This window comes from Callorhinus ursinus, unplaced genomic scaffold (assembly GCF_003265705.2).
Source record: "Callorhinus ursinus isolate GAN/ISIS: 27379988/994484 unplaced genomic scaffold, GSC_fseal_2.0 scaffold2, whole genome shotgun sequence".
NCBI lineage: Eukaryota > Metazoa > Chordata > Mammalia > Carnivora > Otariidae > Callorhinus > Callorhinus ursinus.
The window spans coordinates 75,462,858-75,485,655 of NW_027397064.1; the positions used below are offsets into that span (position 1 = coordinate 75,462,858).

At 40.7% G+C, this 22,798-nt stretch overlaps 1 protein-coding gene across 9 annotated transcripts in view; it reads right to left on the reverse strand.

Moving 5' to 3' along the window:
• Window positions 1-22,798, reverse strand: part of FMNL2 (formin like 2) — a 303,487-nt gene that overhangs the window by 130,067 nt on the left and 150,622 nt on the right. The window lies entirely within an intron of this gene.

A 22,798-nucleotide genomic window follows, 5' to 3' on the forward strand; every position in this document is an offset into this window, starting at 1 on the left:
TCCCAGCATCTAATTAAACCGAAATGCCCTACAGAAGTCATTTAAACATCACATCAGTTTAACAGAACTAGAGAACCTCTGAAGTCTTATGCTGTGACATCTGAGGTGGTCTGCTTTGAACTCTCAGAGTTGCATTTCACCAAAGGTAATGCATTATTTCTTCATTTAAGAGCAGGTTCCCATTCTACTCAGTAGTTTCTGAAAGCATATAACCTCAATTTCTTTTTAAAGCACTACAGCCCCACCAGACACAGAAAACACCAAAAGAAAACTCAATGACCAGAACCTTTGATAGACAACATCCATGTTTACTTTGATAAATAATTTTAAGTAAAAGAGCACTGGGTGTTATATGCAAAAAAATGAATCATGGAACCCTACATCAAAAACTAATGATGTAATGTATGGTGATTAACATAACAAAATAAAAGGGGAAAAAAGCACCTTAAAAAATTAAAAATTTTTAAATTTTTTTAAAAAATGAAAAAAGTACAAGTGGTTTTTGTCACCTCTGTGAGATGAAAAGCACTCCTTCGGGAAATATGTTAACATTAGCAACCATAATTCTCCATTTAGCTATATTGTTTATGAAGGTGGATTTGCAGTGAGAAATGGGCCATGAGCTCAAGGAGACATCTAGACGTCAGAAATCATATAAACCTCCCGCTGTCAACACGGCACACCTTCCATAGTATTGGTCATGGATTTGCGCCCAGGTACGTTCACATGTTTTTAGTCCAATGTCCCAAATGAAGAATTATATATACTTTTTCAAGATACTTGGCTTGGGTCTGAGGTGAGATCTTTGGCCACAGAACAAGGCAGAGTGAGAGAGTCCCAGAAGGAATTCATGTCCGTTCCCTTGGCCTCCCTAAAGTTTCCATGCTCTAAACTGAGCCAAGGAGTCAATGTCTATTAATTGCCCTACCTATCCCCTCGTATCAATGCTCTAAATCATAGCGATCCCTAAATACACAATACAGATCCTTGCCTGGGTCAATATTTGGGTAGACAAATCCAAGGTTCTTCAACTTTTAATGCTAGAGCCCCTAGCTCTCTGAAAGAGACGACCTACAGAGAAGCGATCCAACTTGCCAGTTACTGTCTCTTATCATGCAGTGAAATAAATTTAATAGAGGCCAGAATGGCTGAGCTATTCTAACTTAAAGGCAGAGAGTTAACCTTTGATAATTTTGATAGATATAACTCAAGCATTTTCCTTTAAACTCAATTTAGCATCCAGAGTAGTATGCCTAAGGAGGTGGTAGTCACAGACCACCTACAAATGTGAACCCAAACCATTTGAATCTAACAACCTGCCTTCAGAATATTAAAATTTTTAGTTTCCCCCAAAGCTGATAATATAAGCAGAAGAGCTTTGGAGTCCAGAGTTTTCAATGGTATTGCCAAGGCTTCTCCCCAGAAATATCTAAAACAGGGGAAATGTTTTCATACCACTTATATCCACAGAATATTTTCTTGAGCTAGAAAGAAAAATAACTACTTGCATTTATTTGTAATTACAATTTTACAGTGTGAAACCACCACCCCTGGGATAAGGCAAAGGAGAATTCCACGTCTCTGAGGGAAACCAATGTTATTGACCGTTAAATAACCAGTCCATCATTGCTTATTTGTACCCTAGAGATGGATTATTTCCTCCTAAACTGATTTTGACCTCCATGTTAATGCTCTTGGGTGTGATTATGCATTAAATAAAAACAGTGAGATTATGAGGAAAATTAAATGAGTTTTTCTGAGTCCTTATTAATCTCTTGAGATATAAAGGGGATAAGAAAAAAGAATGCCTGAACTCTTCCAAGGTGTCAAGCACTGTATGAAGCACTTCACATAATCTCACGTAAATCTTCGTAACAAGCTCATGAGATGTAATTTTCCTCAATTTATATATGGGAAAGGAGACCTGGGAGACCTTGGTTAACTGGCTCAAAGTTCGACAGCTTTCCAGGAGAACACGATCTAAACTTAGTCTGTTAGGCTCCCCAAAACAAACATTAAAAATGCCACCTTTTTTTTTAGCAAGGCAAAATGGCAGTAACTAACTTTCTGTGAGTATCTATTAGATACTCGTGTGGAATCAGTTTGCAAACACTGCTACAGGAGTTAGATGCTGGCCCTATTATTGCCTTTCCATCTAGATCAAATTTTATTTTTAAGAAGCAGTCTTTCATTCAACAAATATTTGTGAAGCACCACCGTTGCACAAGCTCTGTTCTATACAGTGCAGTGGGGAACCAAAGAGATATGGTCCCAACCCAGCATTGTATCAAGGTGGGGCAGATACAAATGAAATGAACTCATCATCTTCAATTCTTGTAAGTCTTGACAGAGATTATCAGAAGGCAACTTTAGAATGGACAATCTAGAAAGACCCTTTAGGAAAAATTAATTAAGAAGAACACTAATGAGAAGGACTGAGCCAGGTCAAGAGCGGACAACAGCATACCGAGGAGAGGAAAGAGCAAAAAGATGCTAAGTCAGGAAACAGCTTGGCACATCAAAAAGCTGAAAGAGAGTTATTGTGGGCATAGAGAAAGTAAAAGAGAGCGAATGAGGGAAAGATAAACCTGGAGAGCTAAGTTAAGATTGTATCATGCCCAGCCATGTAGGCCAGGGTAAATACCTTTTATTTTCCCTACCACACAACAGCAAGCCACTGAAGGCTTTGTCGGCATGAGATGACAAAATCAAGTTACATTTCACAAAAACTACCCTGGGTATATGTGGAGATCTGATTAGAAACAGCCAAAGTGGAAGGAGCGAGGCCAATGGTTCAAATGAATGATGGTGGCTTGGACAAGGCCAACGGCACATCAAATGAAGTAAGGTGGATAGATGTCAAAAATATTAACGGAAATTGTCAGGTTAGATTTAAGGATGAGGGATGATGTCACAGACAAATACTGTGCTTCTACCCTGAGTCACTAGATGAATGGTTATCCATTTAATGAAAGATCTGGAGGAGGTGGTGAAGAATAAGGTTTCCAAGTGACCCTTTCCAGGTCCGAGATAGCTCTGAGACATCCTGAAGAATAGCGAAGCAGGCTGAGAAAAAGGTCTGCATCTTTCTGAATGAGAAGAGTCCTAAGAAGTGTTTTTGAACTTGCTGACTAGTTATTGTCTGAAGAAGATGCTCAGCATCAACACGTCAAAACTAATACTGCACTTGGTAATCATTCGCCATGCATCTGCAATAACCCTTTCCACAGGTCAAGCCTCAGAGCTTCTCAGGCATACACTGCACATTTTAAAAATTCTACAGGGACTCTATTTAAAAGCAGACACTCCACAGAGGCTAGCTAGAATCCAGGGATGTTATGATTAACTGGTAATAACTGCCCTTAAAACTTTTTTTAGAATGAACTCATTCCTTTTTTATTGCATAGGGCAGGACTCTGGAGTCCTAGCTAAAGGTCTCTGCAGGTAATTCATTAAGAGTCTAAGCTATTTTCTGAGTAAAACACTGGCTCTATCTCCAGCTCCCACTGCTGCCTATAAAAATGGACTGCTCTTCTATTGGACTGAAATGTAAATCAACCTCCAAGTCTTTCTCACATAGTGACAACTCTACCTCATCTGTTCTTTGTGGTATCTGTGACATAAGGCTCTCCTCTCCTTCTTTTCATCCATCAATCCATCCAGTATTTACTGGGCTTTGACCATGGACCAGAATATTTGCACTATAGGAATAGAAGAGAATTTAATCATGAAGTTCCTGCGCTCAAGTGCATGCCAAACATCCACTGAAGACATAGGATATTTGAGTTGAAAAGTTTAGTGGATGTTAGTTATTTATTTCTAGATTGTACAAGTTCCTACCTAAAATAGAGCATCCAAGAGCATTCTTGTTTCTTTCCTTCCTTTCAACCAGGCAAACTTAAGAATCAGCTCAAATATCACGTATCATAAGAACCCTCCTCCAGGGGTGCCTGGGTGGCTCAGTCGTTAAGCGTACTCTCCTCCAACTATTCCTAGAAGACATACCCTCTCGGGCTCCAACGAAATGATACACTTGTCTCCATTATAGCAACTTGCACATTAAACCTGTTTGCCCACCTAAATTCCCCACTGGACTAAGTACTTCAAGGACAGTTTCTTCCATTAAACCCAATGTCTAGCACAGTATATGGCAAATAGTTAATACTATGCAGGTTGCTGAATAAAAGATAAGCAAACTAATTCATTAATATTATTCAGTCTGAAAATATCTTCATTGATTCAGGGTTTAGGCTTCAGCTATTTACAAAGTCTATACACTAACAAGTGCTTTTGTTTATTATAAAACCCCAATGATAATGTCTATTAATCATTAGTAATTATCTTCCAAACAAGAATTCATGAGGAAAAAAATCTTCAAGGTCAACGCTAGCAACAATTCCCTAAAAACAAAAATGATGTCTTAGGCATTCTCCTGCCACACATAATAAATCACGGAACCAGAACTTCATTTTGTTTTGTTCTTACTGCCAGTAAATTCAGATCAGTATCAACTATAACAATTAATCTACCCCAAGTTGTAGTTACATTTATGGTCTATATTCTGGTTTTCTGCTTAACTCTTTTTTTTAAAAAAAAAGATTTTATTTATTTATTTAATTGACAGAGAGAGAGAGCAAGCGTGAGAGGGAACACAAGCAGGGGGAGTGGGAGAGGGAGAAGCAGGCTTCTGGCTGAGCAGGGAGCCTGATGCGGGGCTTGATCCCAGGACCCTGGGATCATGACCTGAGCCGAAGGCAGTTGCTCAACCAACTGAGCCACCCAGCGCCTTCTGCTTAACTCTACTATTTTATATTGTTTTTAAATGGGCTTTCCATCTTAAAACTTTTTGAAAAATCAGAGGTAAATAATGGAATATCCAAGTTTCTGGAGACATTAATTATGGTTAAAAAGAATCAATGATGGTCTATACATCTAAAGTTATACTGACAGAATATTATACACAACACAGAGTAGAATGAAGGAACCAAATAAAACCCATGTCCTAGGAATACAACTTTCTGACATCAGCTCTTAGCCTAGGTTCACGGGAGCAATGAAAATTGCAGGATATCCTTGAGCCTCATGTTGAGAAACCCACAGCGATATGCAGACGCACAGTAGTGAAAGTGAGCTCTATTAAATACACCTTACGTAACCATAATACATCTTTGTTCTCATAATCTCTAAATTAAAACTTCCAGTATTAAGTCACCAGATTCAACAACAGAAACTCTTTTATTCCATAACCACCTGCATAGAAAAAAAAGAAAAGACATGGACTTCACAAGCAGGGTCACTTACGGAAGCAAGGAAAAGCATGTCACAAGAGAAACAGCTCGGACAATCTTCTAGAGTTCTTCACTGATAAAGGTACAGAAGTTTCATGGGAACTCAAAAGAAGGAGCCATTACTTTTTTTAATTTGCAGTAAACACACACACACTATAAAATTTGCCCTTCCAGCCACATGTTTAAATGCACAGTTCAGGAATGTTAACTATATTTAGTGTTGACCTCTAAAACTCTTTCATCTTACAATACTGAAACTCAATACCCAAACAACAACTCCTCATTTCCCCCTCCCCAGAGTCATTACCTTTTGCTACAAAAAGGAAATGGGATGGATTACAATAGATGACTGGGCAGCACAGGGCGGACTGGAATTGAATGAGGCCAGTATGGGGCAGGGATATATGAGTTGGGCTCTGGAGTTGGACTAGCTGGATTCCAACCCTGACTCTGCCATTTATTATTGGTCAATCATGGGCCACACAACTTGAATCAAAAAGCAAATGAAAATGAACAAAGAGTCCAGAATTGAAGCCGCCAGTAAATGTAATTTAAAATGAAAGGTCAGAATCAAAGTGAAGGGTCAAAAACAACAAGATGTACCATTTACTCATGGTCTGATATGTCTCAGGCACTTAGACTCTCTGCATGCATTAGCCAATTTAATCTGCTTTATAATCCTGACAAGTAGGTATTATCTTCTCCATTTAACAGAGAAGAAAACTGAAGGACAAGGAGGTTAAGTAATTTCCCTGCATGAGATAGGTGACAAAGCCAGGACTCAAGAGTAGTCTGTATGATCACCCTCTTCCCTTGACACTTAAGCGATAGTGTTTCTACAACATGACCTGTTTGAGCGAAGCAATCCAAGAATTCTACTTGAATAACCAGAGACCTGATCATTAGCGTGCAAGGTCAAGAGGAAAATGCATGAGATTATTTAAGCTATTAATATTTTTCAGACAAAATACTGGTATTTTTAACACAAGTCTTCAATATCTTTATAAATATGAACTAGAACCACCCTCCCATAAAAAAACAAGTTGCTGAATCGTATCTATAGAGAGCCAGGTACTCTTACACTTCATAAGCTCCAATAAAAAACAAACGAAGGTGGAGATACAAATATGAGGTAAACTCAGACTTCAATGAAGCACTAGGCAAAAAAATGAGTACACTAATACAAAACAGAACACCAATACAAAACAGAACTGGCTACATAATATCATCAAACCTCAGAGAAGAAGCCACTATTTTTTGTTGTTTTGTTAAAGGAAATGCTATGGACTGGACTTGGATGTGTGAGGAGGGCAGGAAAGAACGGCATTTAACGGCATCATATGATTTTTAATATTTGGGTTTTGGAGATGGGCCACCCGGGTTGCGATCCTAACTCTACTACTCATCAATACTATAATCTTGGGTAAATTACTTAAACTAAAGCCTCAGTTTCCTCACTTGTAAAATGGAAACGATAGTGGTGATCATGATGAGAAGGGTGACGACGGTAATAATGATACCTGCTTCACAGAGTCTGACAAAAATTAAATTGGATAATGCACATGGCACAAAGTAAGTACATGGAAGACACTAGATATGTTAGAGCTTATTCTCATTACTTTAGGTGAAGGGAAAGTGTGAACAGAGGTAAGTACAAATGTAGGAAAGGGCAGAGGATGGTGCACTCTACAGAATAAGCCAGAGGGTAAGGAGCGGGTAGTATGAGACCGTTAGAACGGCCGGGTCCTGGACACCAGGCCACAGAATTTCTAATTTACTTGACAGACAGTGGGAATTCCTCAGCCAAAGAAATTCCTACGAAAAGCCAGCCTTTGGGGTCCTCAAATGGCACAGGATAAAGGGTTTCTCCTCTGTTCATCACCTGATACTAAGTAAGGTATCAATTCTCCCACGAGTTTACTTTAAAATTCCGACATCCTAGGGTAGCAGAGGGTGGCTGCAAATTCAATCCATGGCCCACCCTTCTGTTCAACTGACCTCCAAACCATTTCCTTCTAGGTCCAAGCAACTACCTGACAGCGTGAGTTTCAGTACCCTCCTAGCCCAGAGGATGCTGCTAAAATATATTCAGCTTGTTTCCTGGCACGGGACTCAGGCAGTCAGCCAAACAGGCTCCACAACGAATCCTCAGTCAGACATCTTTCACTGCCACTTTATTTTTATTTAATCACTGAGAGTATTAATATCATTCGCTGTAGCCAGTAAAACCTACAACAGGAGAAATCAGCCTGCTCCCTGTTCTAGTTACATCTTCAAAATGAAATCTGAGCGGAAAGCTGTCCTTTCTGGGGAACCGTGACAATGAGACCTACCTCTAAACCTCCCACTCACAATTTTAGTTACACCTGTTTTCTTGGAAGATACTGAACTAAATACAAATGACTCTTGCACAACATTTTATAATCAAAAAGTACGGAGCCAGAAGAGAAGCTGGTGAGATTTTAGTCCTATTCTGTCTTTTATAGGTGACCAGACTCAAAAAAACTGAAGGCAAGGTCCACATTCATCATAAGTAGTTATTACCAGTACTAGAACCAAGAATCCAGGCCAAGGTGACTATTACTCTTTTTCCATTATCATGAAAGGAAGCCCACTTCTATCTATGGGGTGAGTGAGTGAGTGAGTGAGAGAGTGAGAGAGTGAGAGAGAGAGAGAGAGAGAGAGAGTGTGTGTGTGTGTGTGTGTGTGTGTGTGTGTGTGTGTGAGAGAGAGAGAGAGAGAGAGAGAGAATATGAGTGAACAGACATACAAGTGTATTTGAGAAAAGCACATCAGATAATGCATGTATTTAGCAGAAAATTGTGCACACAGTCATGACTTAATACATGTTAGATACCGTTATTATCATCAACATTGTAAGGAATACAGTTGCAATACTTGAATTAATAATGCTTGAAGGTCTATTAGGCTCTTCTACTTTAGTAAGCTTCCATTATTTCCTGACTGTACAGGTTTTCTTGTATCATAGTAAGTACCAGCACTAGCCATTGTCTGCATCACTCCTCCTTGACTTGGGGCTTTGTAATCATAGAACAACTCATTTTATTTGTGAAATTATGAATCTCTAGAAAATTACCTCTCTTTACCATTAAACACCAATTAAAACAAAAAACTTCCCAAATTCTCATGTAAATTATCTACTCCTTTAAATGAGTCACACTTTCACTGCCCTTTGCAAATGGCAATAACCAAGTGTTGACTCTGTGTGTGTGTGTATTTTATATTTAATTCTAGGGCCATTATCATCAATATGGGTAAGGCAAGGTGGGAGAACCCAGCTTATCTACAGAATAGAAAGGCATAACTATAGCAGTCTAGGCCAAGTTTACCTGTAGCCCATCTATCTACTACTGCCCAGATCACTAGGCTTAAGTGATTCTACACCCAATAGATGACAAAATCACACATCCCTCCTCCTCAGGCCATCATGCCAACTCCTGAAATACAGATTCTAGTCATATTCAAACCTGAAGGGAATAATGGAAAGAAATACTCAACTTCTTTCAAATATCCTATCTGATTGTCATTAGAAGCCTGATGCCTGATTCCTGGACATATTCTCGAATTCAAATGATTCTTTATCAATTGTACACCAACTACTGTGCCAAGAGCTTTGTCTACCTGCACATGCTTGTGTACTGGGATGGGGGAGTTACAAAACACTTAAGATGCTAAAAAACTATTTCATGGGCAGCCGCTTGACAACATAAAGGCAAATGTGTTCAAGGGCTGGGCTTGCTGGCACAGACCAAAATGAATCAAAATCCAGAGAAAGGGTTCTTATTCCACTGATAAACATCAACTTTCCATGACACAGGATTCTTTAGAGTAAAAACATTTTGAGAATTGGAAATATCAAACTCTAACTAACACATTCGATAGCCAGATTCCAACACAATCAAGCCCTAAAAATATGATCTCTAGCACCCGCTGACCCGAAACAAGCATATTTTTTCACCTTGCCGAATGCCCCTGAAGCCCTGGCTTCATTCTCTCCCAACACATCCCCAGCAACATGCCTCAACTTCCCTTTTTAGATCATTAGGGTCATTGTTTGTCTCCCTCTCCCCTTCCCAATTGCTCTGAAAAATACTGAACCTGGTTCCATATTCATGGTAAGCCCTTACATCAAAGGAAGAAAATAATTCACGTTTATGCTCAACACATCTTCTGAGACAACAGGTGAAAAATTATGCTTTCTGCCACAACCGAGACCAAAAATTACAGCCTGAAATACAGTTCCTCATGTGTAAATAGCTGTGACTTCTAGGGCAGACTCGTGTTCACAGACAGGATAGCGGCTCCCAAAGATGTCCTCATGCTAATTCCAAGAACCTGTGAATGTTTCCTTATATATTAAGATGTTATCTGCAAATGTGATCGGGTTAACAATGTTGAGATTGCAAGATTATCCTGCACCACCCTAGATCAACCAATGTAATCACAAGAGTCTTTCAAGCAGAAGAATTTTAAAAATGGAAAATATTTGTTGTTGATGATGTAGAGAAACTGGAATCCTTGTACATTGTTGTTGGAAATATAAAATACAGCCACTGTGGAAAACACTGGTAACTCTCAAAAAATTTAAACACAGAATTAGCAGCTGATCCCACAAGTTATGTATACAAAAGAATCAAAAACAGAATCACCAGATACCTGTACACCAGTATTTATGACAGCATCATTCATAACAGCCAAAAGCAGAAACAACCCAAGTGTCCATTGAAATGTGAATGGATAAACAAAATTTGTTATATACATACAACAGAATATTATTCATCCATAAAAAAGAATGAATCTCTGATTCATACAACATGGGTGAACCCTGAAAATGTGTGGGTGAAAGAAGTCACTAAAGGGTAAATATTATCTGATTCTACCAATATGAAATATCTAGAAAAGCCTAACTCATAGAAACAACACCACCACCAACAAAATAAATGACAAGTTACATGGCTGGGGAAAATGGGGAATGGGGATTACTGCTTAATGGGTACAGATGTTAGAGGTGACGAAGAATTTTGGAAAAAGGTGGTGGTCGTATGACACTGTGAATTTGCTTCATGCTACCAGAATTATACGCTTAAAAACGGTAAACTTCATGGTGTGGATATTTTACCACAATAAGAAAAAAGTAGTTTAAAAAAAAAGTGGGTGAATAAGGCAGAAGAGAGTCAGAAGGAAGAAATCAGAGTGACACAATGTGAGAAGGACTTCACCAGCCAAGGCTGGCTTTAAAGATGGAAAAGGGGGGCCACAAGCCAAGGCAGGCAGGCAGCCTCTAGAAGCTGAGTAAGGCAAAGAAACGGATTCTCCCCTAGAGCTTCTATAAGCCCTACCTGCTAAAGGGCTTGATTTTCTTTTTTTTTTTTTTAATCTTTTTTTTTTTTTAAGATTTTTATTTATTCATTTGAGACACAGAGATACAGAGAGAGAAAGCATGAGCAGGGAGAGAGGCAGAGGGAGAAGCAGGCCCCTCGCTGAGCCAGGAGCCCGATGTGGGGCTCGATCCCCTGACCCTGGGATCATGACCTAAGCCGAAGGCAGACGCCCAACCACCTGAGCCACCCAGCCGCCCCTGAAGGGCTTGATTTTCACTCAGTAACACCCCATCAGACTTCTAACCTACACAACCATAAGATAATTAAACTGAGTTGTTCTACATGACTACATTTATAATAATTTGTTACGGAAACAGTAGAAAACTAAGAGCCCGGCTGACAGTACTTTTGGCTCCAATGCATGGCTTCTCTCTTTCCACAACACCAAATTCCAAAATTTTCATATCTGCTTTTCACTGCCAATGGTTAGAGGCATGGTTTCCATTTCATATGCTGCATTTCAAATTGATAAAAACCAGAATGTAATTTAATTACAGTAGGAAATGGAAAACCTTGGGGAACTAGACAATATCCTAAGATTAAATTACTGAAAAATCTAAAAATAAACCTATCAGTTCCTATGAAGACATGGTATGAAATAAAACTCTACGCTACCCATACAAACACACTAAGCCTGGCAAAACTTTGCTTTCACTGCAAGCATATGCTGGTCAGTCTTGGACTTTGTTCCAAGAGGATCCACAGTGGCTACAGACAAGCCCAGCCAAGTCAGGCAGGAAGGCTGAGAGGTCTTAGATGGCAGGCCTTCTGATGTGTGACACATCTGCACGGTTCTGCTCCTGGTTCTCTCTCCCATTAGCCTACTATTTACTTTTTTGGCCCTTATGGCTGTGGAAAAGACCATCAAGTAAGCTTCTGCTTCTAAGCATACAACATCCTGGCATAAAAAGCACTACTTCAGGCACAGCTTATTATCTATCAGGTAATTCAAAAACCCTGCTAGGGGCACCTGGGTGGCTCAGTCAGTTAAACATCTGACTTGGGCTCAGGCCATGTTCTCAGGGTCCTGGGATCAAGCCCCAATTTGGGCTCCCTGCTCAGCAGGAGGTCTGCTTCTCCCTCTCCCCCTTTCCCCACCATGCTCACACCCACTCGCTCTCTCGCACTTGCTCTCACTCACTCTCCCTCTCGCAAATAAAATCTTTCAAAAACCCCTACTTAAAAAAGAAGCCCTGCTATAAAGTTAAAAAGAACATAAAACCTAGATAACCAATTTGAAGACTTTAATACATAATTAAAATATGTGCACAAAAAACAGCCTTTACTTGATTGTTTTGCATTATTATTTGCATGCCCTTACTTATTACTAAACTATCTTTCTGATTTTAAAGTAAGAAAAAAGCACAACTTCAACACTGCTACTATTTTTATGGTAATAACCATCAACAAGTTAATTCACACATGGTGTCTAAATGTGACGTTTGATATTTAATTTTTTTAAAACCACTTAACTGCTTAAGATGTCACAAAGACTAAAGAATTCCCAAAATAACTGGCATTAAGAATAAAATTATTCAACACCTCAAAATCCTTTGGAGGGGACCACCGGTCATATTCTATTATACTGATTTATCTTTCTGTCCTTAAAATACTGCCAAGTCCCTGGAGGGAAGTCCTCTTTAGAGGCCCAATAAGGTGCCCAACATTCAGGTGGTGAATAACTGTGTGCTGAGTTCAGCTCAGCCACACAAGCTATATTTTGATAAAGACGTATCCCCCTCCCGCCCAGGTCTTTTGTATTCTTTTAAACAAATAAATGATTCGGGCCACAAGAGAAGCATCAAAGTTAGGCATCATTTATTTTTAGGTTTTTATTACAAATTATACAAATACTATTAGCAATGTCTATTTCAATCATCTAAAGGTAAAGTGTGTGTATATGTGTGTGTATATGTATATAAAATGTATTTTCTTTTTAATTTAAAAGGTCCAGAATATACATTCCCTCATCCTTCATCTTGGACTGAATCTGCCCCTCCTATCGTCCTCCCTATTTCTCCACCAAAATCTACAACTCCATGTAGGTCCCGGGTCCTCCATACACCACGCCTAGAGTTGCCCTTTTTTTGGATAATCTCCATAAGCACTTGTGCTGGGGACCAAATGATCCTGTGTGTTTTACCACCATTTCACACTGTCGGCTTTTTCTCCCACCACAGGCAACATTCCCTGATATAGTCTGATCTCTTCTACAATATTTAGAACATGCATACACAGATAAGACATTGAACAAACACTCAGGAGTTAGTAAATACCAACGCAATGCTGGCAAAACCAACCCTTCTGATGTTCGGTGCACTGTACCTGGGATTTTACCCATGCAATGCATACCAATGACATCACATAACAGATTATTATTTTTTTTTTTATTTTATTATTTGACAGAGAGAGAGACAGCGAGAGAAGGAACACAAGCAGGGGGAGTGGGAGAGGGAGAAGCAGGCTTCCCGCCAAGCAGGGAGCCCGATGCGGGGCTCGATCCCAGGAATCCGGGATCATGACCCGAGCTGAAGGCAGACGCCCAACGACTGAGCCACCCAGGCGCCCCATCACATAACAGATTATTAAACAGCTGAACTAAACCATGTGGTACAAATATGAACCCTAGACACCTTGGTAAGAGGTGTCCCTTTTTTGGGGTATAGGTTTTCCATCTTCATTGTTTCTCTCTAGGAGAATATTAAGGTTCATATGAAAGAAAATCTAGTCATTTGAATTATCCCTGCTTTTATATTCTCACACTCCAGTGATAGGTTCTAGGCATAAGGTGCTACATCTAAGTCTCTCTAAAATGGGGAAGAATGATCACATTTGCACTTCATGCACCAAGCAAAGCAACAAAAGAGAACATCTTCCAAGGAAAGCAAACACCTATTTACAGACAACAAATTTCTGGAAAGCAGGCCCCATGCACTCCATTTAATTTCAAGGGCTAGACTTAGCTGTATACGGGAAAAAGGAACAACAAAACACACAAGCAAGAGTGAGATGAGAAAAGGGTTGGAATGGGGGATATGGAATCTGACTAGATCGATTCCCTGTGCTTCTCAGCTGAGTAAACCGCAGCAGTAGGCCTGGGGGACATGACCCTGGGCTGTTGAACTCAGTACATTCGCTCAGTGTCTTCTGGATGTAAACACTTTTCTGTTTCCTCCGAAGCAGTGTTATGCTTCTCCAAAAGAGCTGTAAGTGTTGGGGGGAAATGCCAAAATACTATAGCGTCCATTTAATCTTTGTATTCTTACATTCCGTAACAACTCTACTCTCCTCACTCAAGAAATAAACCAAACCCAACTCCCATGAACCCATTTATCCTATTGTATATTAAACCTCAAGTTCAAGTCCCAAGGATCTGAGGGATTACACAATACAATTTACCCAGTAACCTCCATCCAAAGAGTTTGCCAGCTTGAAGTGTGCCTCTGACTTGGATCTGTTCTGTTCCAGAGAGTAATTCAACTCCACGTATAAATGAATTGCTGTTGTGTATTAAGCTTGAAGGAGAAGTTAGAGTCAAGAGACTTTGTAATTTGTAACTTAAAAAAACTACCTAGTACTTGCTTATTCTACTCCCTAAATGATTCTTTAAAACCTGATCCTGAAATAGTCTTCCCCACACTTCCCTACCTCGGGGGTCTTGGCTTAGAACGGCGGCAATATTCCATGTGTGTCAACTGGCCCACTGACAAACAGGTCCATTCATTCCCTCTTTCTCTCTTCTATACATATATTTATAAATGGTAAGCACAATATATTCTCTGTTATTCCACACGATTGGGCAATGGAGACAGTGTTTAACAGAGAGGTGCCACACATACTATGCATGATTTTCAAATGAACAGGAATTATCAAAATATATTAACACAAAAGCCATATTATCACAACTCAATCTTTTTTTAATGACTCTCAAGGAACTCAAGGATTTTACAAGGTCTTCTGGTCATCCCTATAAATTACAATGATAAGCTTTGTGGTTGGAATCACTGACACCTGGGTTCAAATTCCAGTTACCAGCAGTTCATTTCAGCAAGCAACTAAATTTCTCTGAGTCTGTGTCTTCACCTGAAAAAGAGGACAAAACAACCTCCCTGTTAGGGTCACCATGAACCTGTACCTCTTGTGGCAGGACACACAGAGATAGAGGTGCGGTGTCTACAGAAAAGCTGGTGGCTGGGGTGAAAGATGCTGGTCTTCAGAGTAGACAATAACACCTTGAGCTTATATCCTAGAACTAAAACTACTTGCTGTACGTTCCCTAGCAAGTGACTTAACAGTTTCCTCACCTAAAAGGACAAAGCTACTTCAGGAGGATTTCCGGGGAACCTGACAAAAGAGGCTTTGTACAATAGGGTCACTAAAATTCAAATGAGTGAACACATGCTAAGTGTTGCATTGAGCTCAGTGTCTCACATAATAAGGGTTCGATAAACTTCAGCTACTGAGGACCAGAATCCAATACCACCAACTCAAGATGGGGGAGGGGTGAAGAAAGGAGCATCTTCACTTCCCTAACATAGTGTCTTTGAGTCTCTCAAACACATACTTACACGAGAATTTCTTTACTATAAGCACAGTGCATGTTTAGCAACAGTCCAAATGATGAATTTAATGCATATCTAGGTCTGTGGTTCTCAAATGAGTGCCAAGGCATCCCAACACACTGCAATGAACTCACAGGGAAACTGTAGCATTATTTTAAATTTCTGACGGAAACAACAAAAAAATTCAAAGTCTTCGGACACCACCCAAACCCCTACCCTGAAGTAGTTCACTGTTTTTACATTAAGTCACACTACATTCCTTTCCATGAAAACTTACTTTTGTAAAGCTGATTTTTCAGCAGTTGCTAAGATAAAGTAACAGGAGAAAATAAAAATCAAACAGGAAATGAGGCTGGTAGTAAAATCAGGTCTGAGAACTTGTGCAGTGACCAACAGATACACACATATTTATATATAACTGATTTTTTAAAAAAGATTTTATTTATTTGAGAGAGAGGGAGAGAGAACACAAGCAGGGGGAGGAGCAGAGGGAGAGGGACAAGCAGACTCCGCGCTGAGCACGGAGCCTGACGCAGGGCTCCATCTCACGACCCCCAAGATCACAATCTGAGCTGAAACCAAGAGTCAGATCCACCGACTGAGTCACGCAGGCGCCCCAGAAGTGTGATTTTGTAAAGAATACAGCGGAAGTATCTTTCTTTCCACTGACATAAAAATTTTTTTCAAATAGCTGCTGAGTGATTAGGAGTAAATACGTTCTTTGCACATAAAAATTTAAATATAGGGGCGCCTGGGTGGCTCAGTCATTAAGCGTCTGCCTTCAGCTCAGCTCATGATCCCAGAGTCCTGGGATCGAGCCCCACATCGGGCTCCCTGCTTGACAGGAGGCCTGCTTCTCCCTTTCCCACTCCCGCTGCTTGTGTTCCCTCTCTCGCTATGTCTCTCACTGTCAAATAAATTAATAAAATCTTAAAAAAAAAAAAACCTTAAATTAGAGCAGTTAGGTATTCCTTTAGGCCTCGGGCCACCATGTAAAATTACTGAGCTACTAAGGGCACTGGCAACTGAGAAAGTGTGGAAAACTCTAATCTAGATTATACATTCACCGCCCCCACCCAGCGCACCTGATCTTACTGCTTTCTGGAAGGTTTCTAAAACAAAAGGACCTTTGCAAACCATTTTACCCTTTCGTTTTCAACCATATATAAGAAATTATTTAAAAATGTGGATGAGGCTGACTTGAGAAAAATATACATGTTTTTTAAGTAGATAAATGAAATTTTGTCTTAAAAAAAAAAGAGATTTCCCTAGGGGTTCCATATAAAGCAAGCGTCACATAATATACAGCAACCTGGTCGCCTTGGTCAATAAGCTTCAGTCTAAATAAACCTTCTCCTATGTAATATCTAAAGAAACCTCTCAGGCTAAACGCTAAGTTTCAAAACCATTTGTTAGAACTTAGTTTTATGATAGAATATTATTCTAAATGCCTGTTGTCCTGGCATAATTATGAACAGTGTCTCCTTTCACTCTCCAAAGGACTCCAATTAGGATGACTAATTGTATGGCCAACCTAATTTAAAGGCCAATTACATGCTGAAGAAATTAAGATTTGAATGTCTCTCTGGAGCCAAGCAAAAATAAAAATTTTAATACTGTGGGTGTCTGGGTGGCTCAGTCGGTTAAGCGTCTGCCCTCGGCTCAGGTCATGATCCCGGGGTCCTGGGATGGAGCCCCGCATCGGGCTCCCTGCTCAGCGGGGAGTCTGCTTCTCCCTCTCTGCCTCCACCCCTCCCCCTTGCTTGTGCGCTGACTCGCTCTTGCACTCTCTCGCGCGCGCGCAAAAATAAATGAATAAGATCTTCTTAAAAAATTTAATACTGGATTTCAGTTTTTAAAAGCCTCCCTAGCAGACACCCAAAGACCCCGCTGAGGCCAGATAACTCCTAATACCCTTCTAATCCTGCAGTCCTGTGACTCGGAACTCAATCGGGCAGACAGTGCATCAGCATGTCTAGCAGCCAAAACTACTGATGAGTTAGTTCCGCACCTCACATCCCATATTGATGTTTTACTAAGTTGTTACTGATTTGTAATAGTAAGCCAATAACTAGGCTGCCCTTAAAGAAAATATCATTTAAAAACAAGCAATTCATGAGTTCTAAATTCTCATTTGTTCAACGGTTTTTCATATTTCATATTTCATTTAAAAATAGCTACAATTGGATCTTTTCACTAATTCTATCATTTTTTTCTTTTTTTCCAACCCTCCAGCTTGCCCTAAGGCAAATCCTAATTGCTTTTTTCATACAAAGAAAACAAAACAAAAAACTACTTATATGCCAACACTATATTTTCTTCCCAAGAAGCTCAGTGACTGAATAGTTTTCGCACGGTCTCCTGCTCATTAAAAATCAAAGATGCAAAGATACCTTTTTGTCCTCCCCCTAAAACCTCCCAAGGCTTAAGGTTTAAAAAAAGAAAAAGAAATTTGAAAAAAGATAAAACAGACCACTAAAGAATAAGCATCTTCATGACTGACTTCCCATAACATCCAGTACAGAAATAAAACGGGCGCCTGGCTGGCTCAGTTGGTTAAGCGACTGCCTTCGGCTCAAGTCATGATCCTGGAGTCCCGGGATGGAGTCCCGCATCGGGCTCCCTGCTCAGCAGGGAGTCTGCTTCTCCCTCTGACCCTCCCTCCTCTCATGTGCTCTCTTTCTCTCTCTCAAATAAATAAATAAAATCTTTAAAAAAAAATAAAACAAATAATTTCAGCTAAGTAAAGGAAAATACCATGTGATATTGTCACTCAATTTCTAAACAACCGTGCTTCAAATGCGATGGTGTTCCCAGCCAAATTAATTCACTGGTTTTCACCCTTGCTTTCCAACACTTCAGTACTTTCTACACTTAAGACCTAAGATGAGGGTGAATGACAGAATGACGGTAACATTTCTCCAAGAGTCGCCAGGGTGTTAATATGCAATATGCACATTCCTAGGCTCCAGTCCCATGGTACTGACTCAGGGACTCTGGGATCCCAGCCCAGGAATCCAGAGCTCTTACAAATCTCTGGGGGAATCCTTATATACATGACCCTTGAGATCTACCGATAAAAAGGTGCCTTTAGTGCATAAGAGAGAGGCTTACATTCAGTAAATAGCCCATTTACTCATTCCTCACGATTCTGAGCATGAATGTGTATTTGGGAAAAGAAAAAATCCATAAAATGAGAAACATATGGGGAGACAGACTGGACAGATTTTTACTAAGTCATTCTGCAAAGGGTAGGAGGAGCCAGGAGGAAGGAACCACAAATCACAAATGCACAAATCACTCCTCACGGTGAAAAGTGTGCCAACAGGTCACCTGTCAGGAGCGAGGGGAAACACTCCATCGCAAGGAAACATCTTGGCTCCTATTTTAATGGTTTTTCCTTCTGTACTATCCCACCTTCCCCAGACTTGTCCGATCCTTAGTACAGAACTCCCATCAGCTCATTCCTATCTGCAGTTCCCTCCTTTTCCAGCCTCGAAGTCTACGGCCCCTCTAAATACCATCCTTGGCAACACACTGATGTTTCTTGCTCCCCTCACTAGCGGTATTTTCAGCGCAGCCATCTGACGAACCCCCAAACCTAGACGAACTCTGCCTCATCAACTCTGCCCATCCTGAGATCAGCAGCCGGGCGTGGCTACAGAGCACCCCAGCAGGCTGACTGGGCACTTCCTCTCTATGGGAGACCCCTCCCCAGCATCCCTCGACACTGCCAAGACGGCCATCTTCATTTCTCCCATCAACTCACTCTGCACACAAGCTACATCAGCTCCTTTCCAATCTCTACAAACCTCCAAGAGCCTCACCCCTTGTACCTCACAAAGGAAATGAAGGCCCTTCACTCCAGAACTCTCTTCACTTCCTGCTTCGAAACTGACACACCTACCACACATCTGTGCCTTCTCTTCCGCTGTCCTCAGGGTAAAACAAAGGAAGGATCTCCTCCTGTCTTTGGAGATCATCCCCCTCCTTTATCCTCTACTCAGAGGGCCATTACGAAAAATAACTGTTATAATTAATCCGCGTATCACAAAGCACAATGTGTGGCCCATTAAAAAATATTCAATAAATAGTAACTGTTTTCACTAGTGAGGTTTCCAATAAAGCTGTGTCCAAGTGGGCGCTCCAAAGATAAAACAATCAATCCCATATCAGAGTAGAGAGGGAGAATCAGAGAAGCATATACTTCAAACAAAATTCTCACCGCTACCACCTTCCCCCAATCCTGGGAAATAAGTCAAATAAATACTCACCTTCGGAAGAAAAACTTACCTCATAGCCAAATATGAGGAACAAAGGGGTAAAAAGCTAAGACTTTTCTTGCCTTTGCTGATTTTACAATTCCTCGGGTCTACTTTTAAATGGTGGGGCACAACAGGGAAAGCTGTTACTATACATTCCTTTCCCTACCTCCCGCCATCCGCTCGGTGGCCAGCTTCTCTTTCAGGAAACTACGTTATGAAATTTAAATGGACTAGAAGAACATCTGGCTCACATTCAAAGTGTATAGCATACTTTGCTGTCAATATCTAAATCCCAGGGTGCACAGGACTCCGTCAGAGAAACAGTACAGAATGCACATTCACAAGACCCACACAGAAATCATCCTTCCAGAGGAAGGAGTCTGGGCAATTAATTTCTCAAAAAGCGGCGGGTAAGGGGCACTACACAAATTTATGCAGAGTGAAACTGAATATCTGACTTGTTAAAGCCAGGAATACAATCAGGCCCTTTGCTCATTTCTATGTAAATAAGTCCTAAAACCTTCTTACTCAAAACCCTGGACAGCCTAAGGAATTTCACTTCTCAGGCATCAGGGCAAGCTGGCTGGTTTGGGTTGGAACCTCTGTGCTGGCTGCTCATTCAAGATTAATTTTTTAAATGAATGGAGCCTTGGTTACCATTTCCATCAACCCCTCCGGAGCACTCGATACCAGCTCACTAGAAATGATGCTTTTAAGTTGTAAGACGTGTCTTGGAAATCCTGGAGATAGGGTTTCTCAGTTATCTTTTAGGAGGGTCACCCTTCAAGTTCAACTGAGGGTAGCAAAAGCCCCCTTCTTCCTCACCACTCCACTCCCCCCAACAAGTTATTCCATAAAAGCAACTGTATTCTTATACCAACAATATATTGAGGACAAAAATCTCACAATAAAAAGGTAATTCCTAAGCTAAATAAATTTAACATTCAGAAAGCATATTATAATTATGGACCTCTGTTTAAGTAGCGACCTACATGCTTTGACTCAAGGGGCACCAGGGGCCTAAGAAGTCATTTTGATTGTCCACAAAACCCTTAAAACTGTGAGATGTCACTGAAGACATGGAAGATTTCATGTAAAAATCCAAACTTCCATCTTCTGAACATCTGACAGGCCTCACAATGCTGGCCTGCCTGCCCAGTATAGGCAAAAGCTAAGAGGTATCTGCCCCCTGGGCATGGCAGTTACTCTCTGGCTTGCTAAAGCTCTTCCGTCTTAAACCAAACCAGGTTTTACTAACTTAAGGGACCTATCTTACCCTGTAGGCATCTGAATTTGGATCCCTTTTTGCCATTGCTTAGGGTCCTGGGTATGGTTGAAGGCAGGGGATCTAGCTGAAACGGCAGCTCAAAAAAGTCTGGGGCAGTTTCTGAGGGAAGGTTTTGCCGGGGGGTTAAATGGAAGTATTTAAATAACCAGGTGCTGGAAACCTAAGTAGAAATAAAGAGGGTAACAGAAGAATGATACATTTACCCTCCCAATCAATTCTGGGTAGGGCCAGTCTTGTTTTTTGTTTTGATAGTCCTATTGTGGAATGAGCATCAGGCGGATTTCTTAATCTAAGTTTACCTGAGAGGACAATTTAATTTCATTCTCCCCCTTTCCTGGTGGGCCAGAAATATCCAATGATCCTTGTCACGGGGTTTGTCCATTTTCCTCTGGGTGTTGTCCATAATGTGTTATCTTCAGAGATGCCCCCACCCAAGTCGTCTTGCTCCCACCAAGTCAGCACTGTATGAAATCACTGCTCTGCTTTTACTCACACCGAGTTAGCTCCAATAAAGTAAACCCAGCATTGCTCCGGAGGTCAACATTGTGTCTCCCAACTGTGCAAAAGAGAAAAGCAGACAGACTTCCTCCAGGCTGAAGGGAACATGAGAGAGAAACTCAGATGAATTATTTAATGGATCCAGAGTTGGATTTGGGGCAACACAGTACAGCTTAATTCTCCAGAAACCGTTATCAGGAGAGCCCAAAGCACCAGATTACCAAAATAACAAAAACAAGAGCTTATAACTCAGTATGATGCCAGCTAACACAGGCACACACAAATGTGTTTTTGTGAATCACACATTTTCTCGGCTTGCGCCCACAGAAGAGAATTTTGTTAGAATCACAAGTCTGGAAGGCTGATGGCCACGTTTGTCAACCATCTGCTGGTTAAAACCTATTCACACCCAAACTTTCTCATAGAGATTAGAACCCAGTCAGGCTCAAAAGACATGCATACACTTTGAGAAAGCCTGTACCAGGTCCTGAGTGACCTATAACAAAGTCAGGAAATCCTTTCACAAATTAGGTACTGTCTTCACTTCTCGCCATTCTACTGATTTCTTCTAGATTTGTGGTAGCCTTAGTCATTAACTAAGTCACAGTTATGAAAAGTTCTAGAGCCATGCTATATTAAGTCCCAGACATCAAAAACGCCAACAACCCCAACTGCCCACTACCCTTTAAAACAACAAGGCAAAGCCTGGCAGAGGGAGCGTGGCCAGGCTTCAGAGCAGTAATTCTCAGGACTCTGGACCACCATTAGGAAAATCTATCAATACAAATTCTGATTGATTTATTCATATGTTCATTCCATTTTTCTGGAGGTCCAACAGCTTTTTAGCTGTGAATTTCAATGAGCCTGAAGAGACGGCCTGATATTGACCTTCTAGGATCTGTATCTCATCAATGGTACTGTTCCAATAGGCTGACTCTCACTCCCCAATCAGCCTTAAGAGGAAATGTAGCTTACCAAACTCCCGGATAAGAAAAGCTACTCATGGACTCTTTTCCTATTTAAAGAACACCACTGGTTCTTCCCACCCCACTCAGGTTACAATAAGGAAGGGTCATTTTCCTTCATGCTTATTGCCTTGCAGAGAGCCATATATTCATCATATAGGCCCTTTATCTTTATAAGGTGTCAAATACATTCACCAATTAGGTTAAATAAGAACCAATTCCTTCTCATTCTGAAGTAGAGACCATTTTCCATGCTAGAGTCAGAGAAAAAAGTCAGAGAAATTCAAAGCAGCAGAGATACTCTCCTGTTGAAGAGGCAAGTCACACATTGTGGAGAGGGCCACTTGGCAGGAAATGGTGAGCAGCTTCTAAGACATGAGGGCTTCAGCCCCACAACTACAGGGAACTGAATTCTGCCAACAACCCACTGGCATACTGGAACTTGGAAGAAGACCCTGAACCTCAGACAAGATCTGAGCCCCAACCAATACCCTGATTTCAACTTAGTGAGACCATGGGCAGAAGACCCG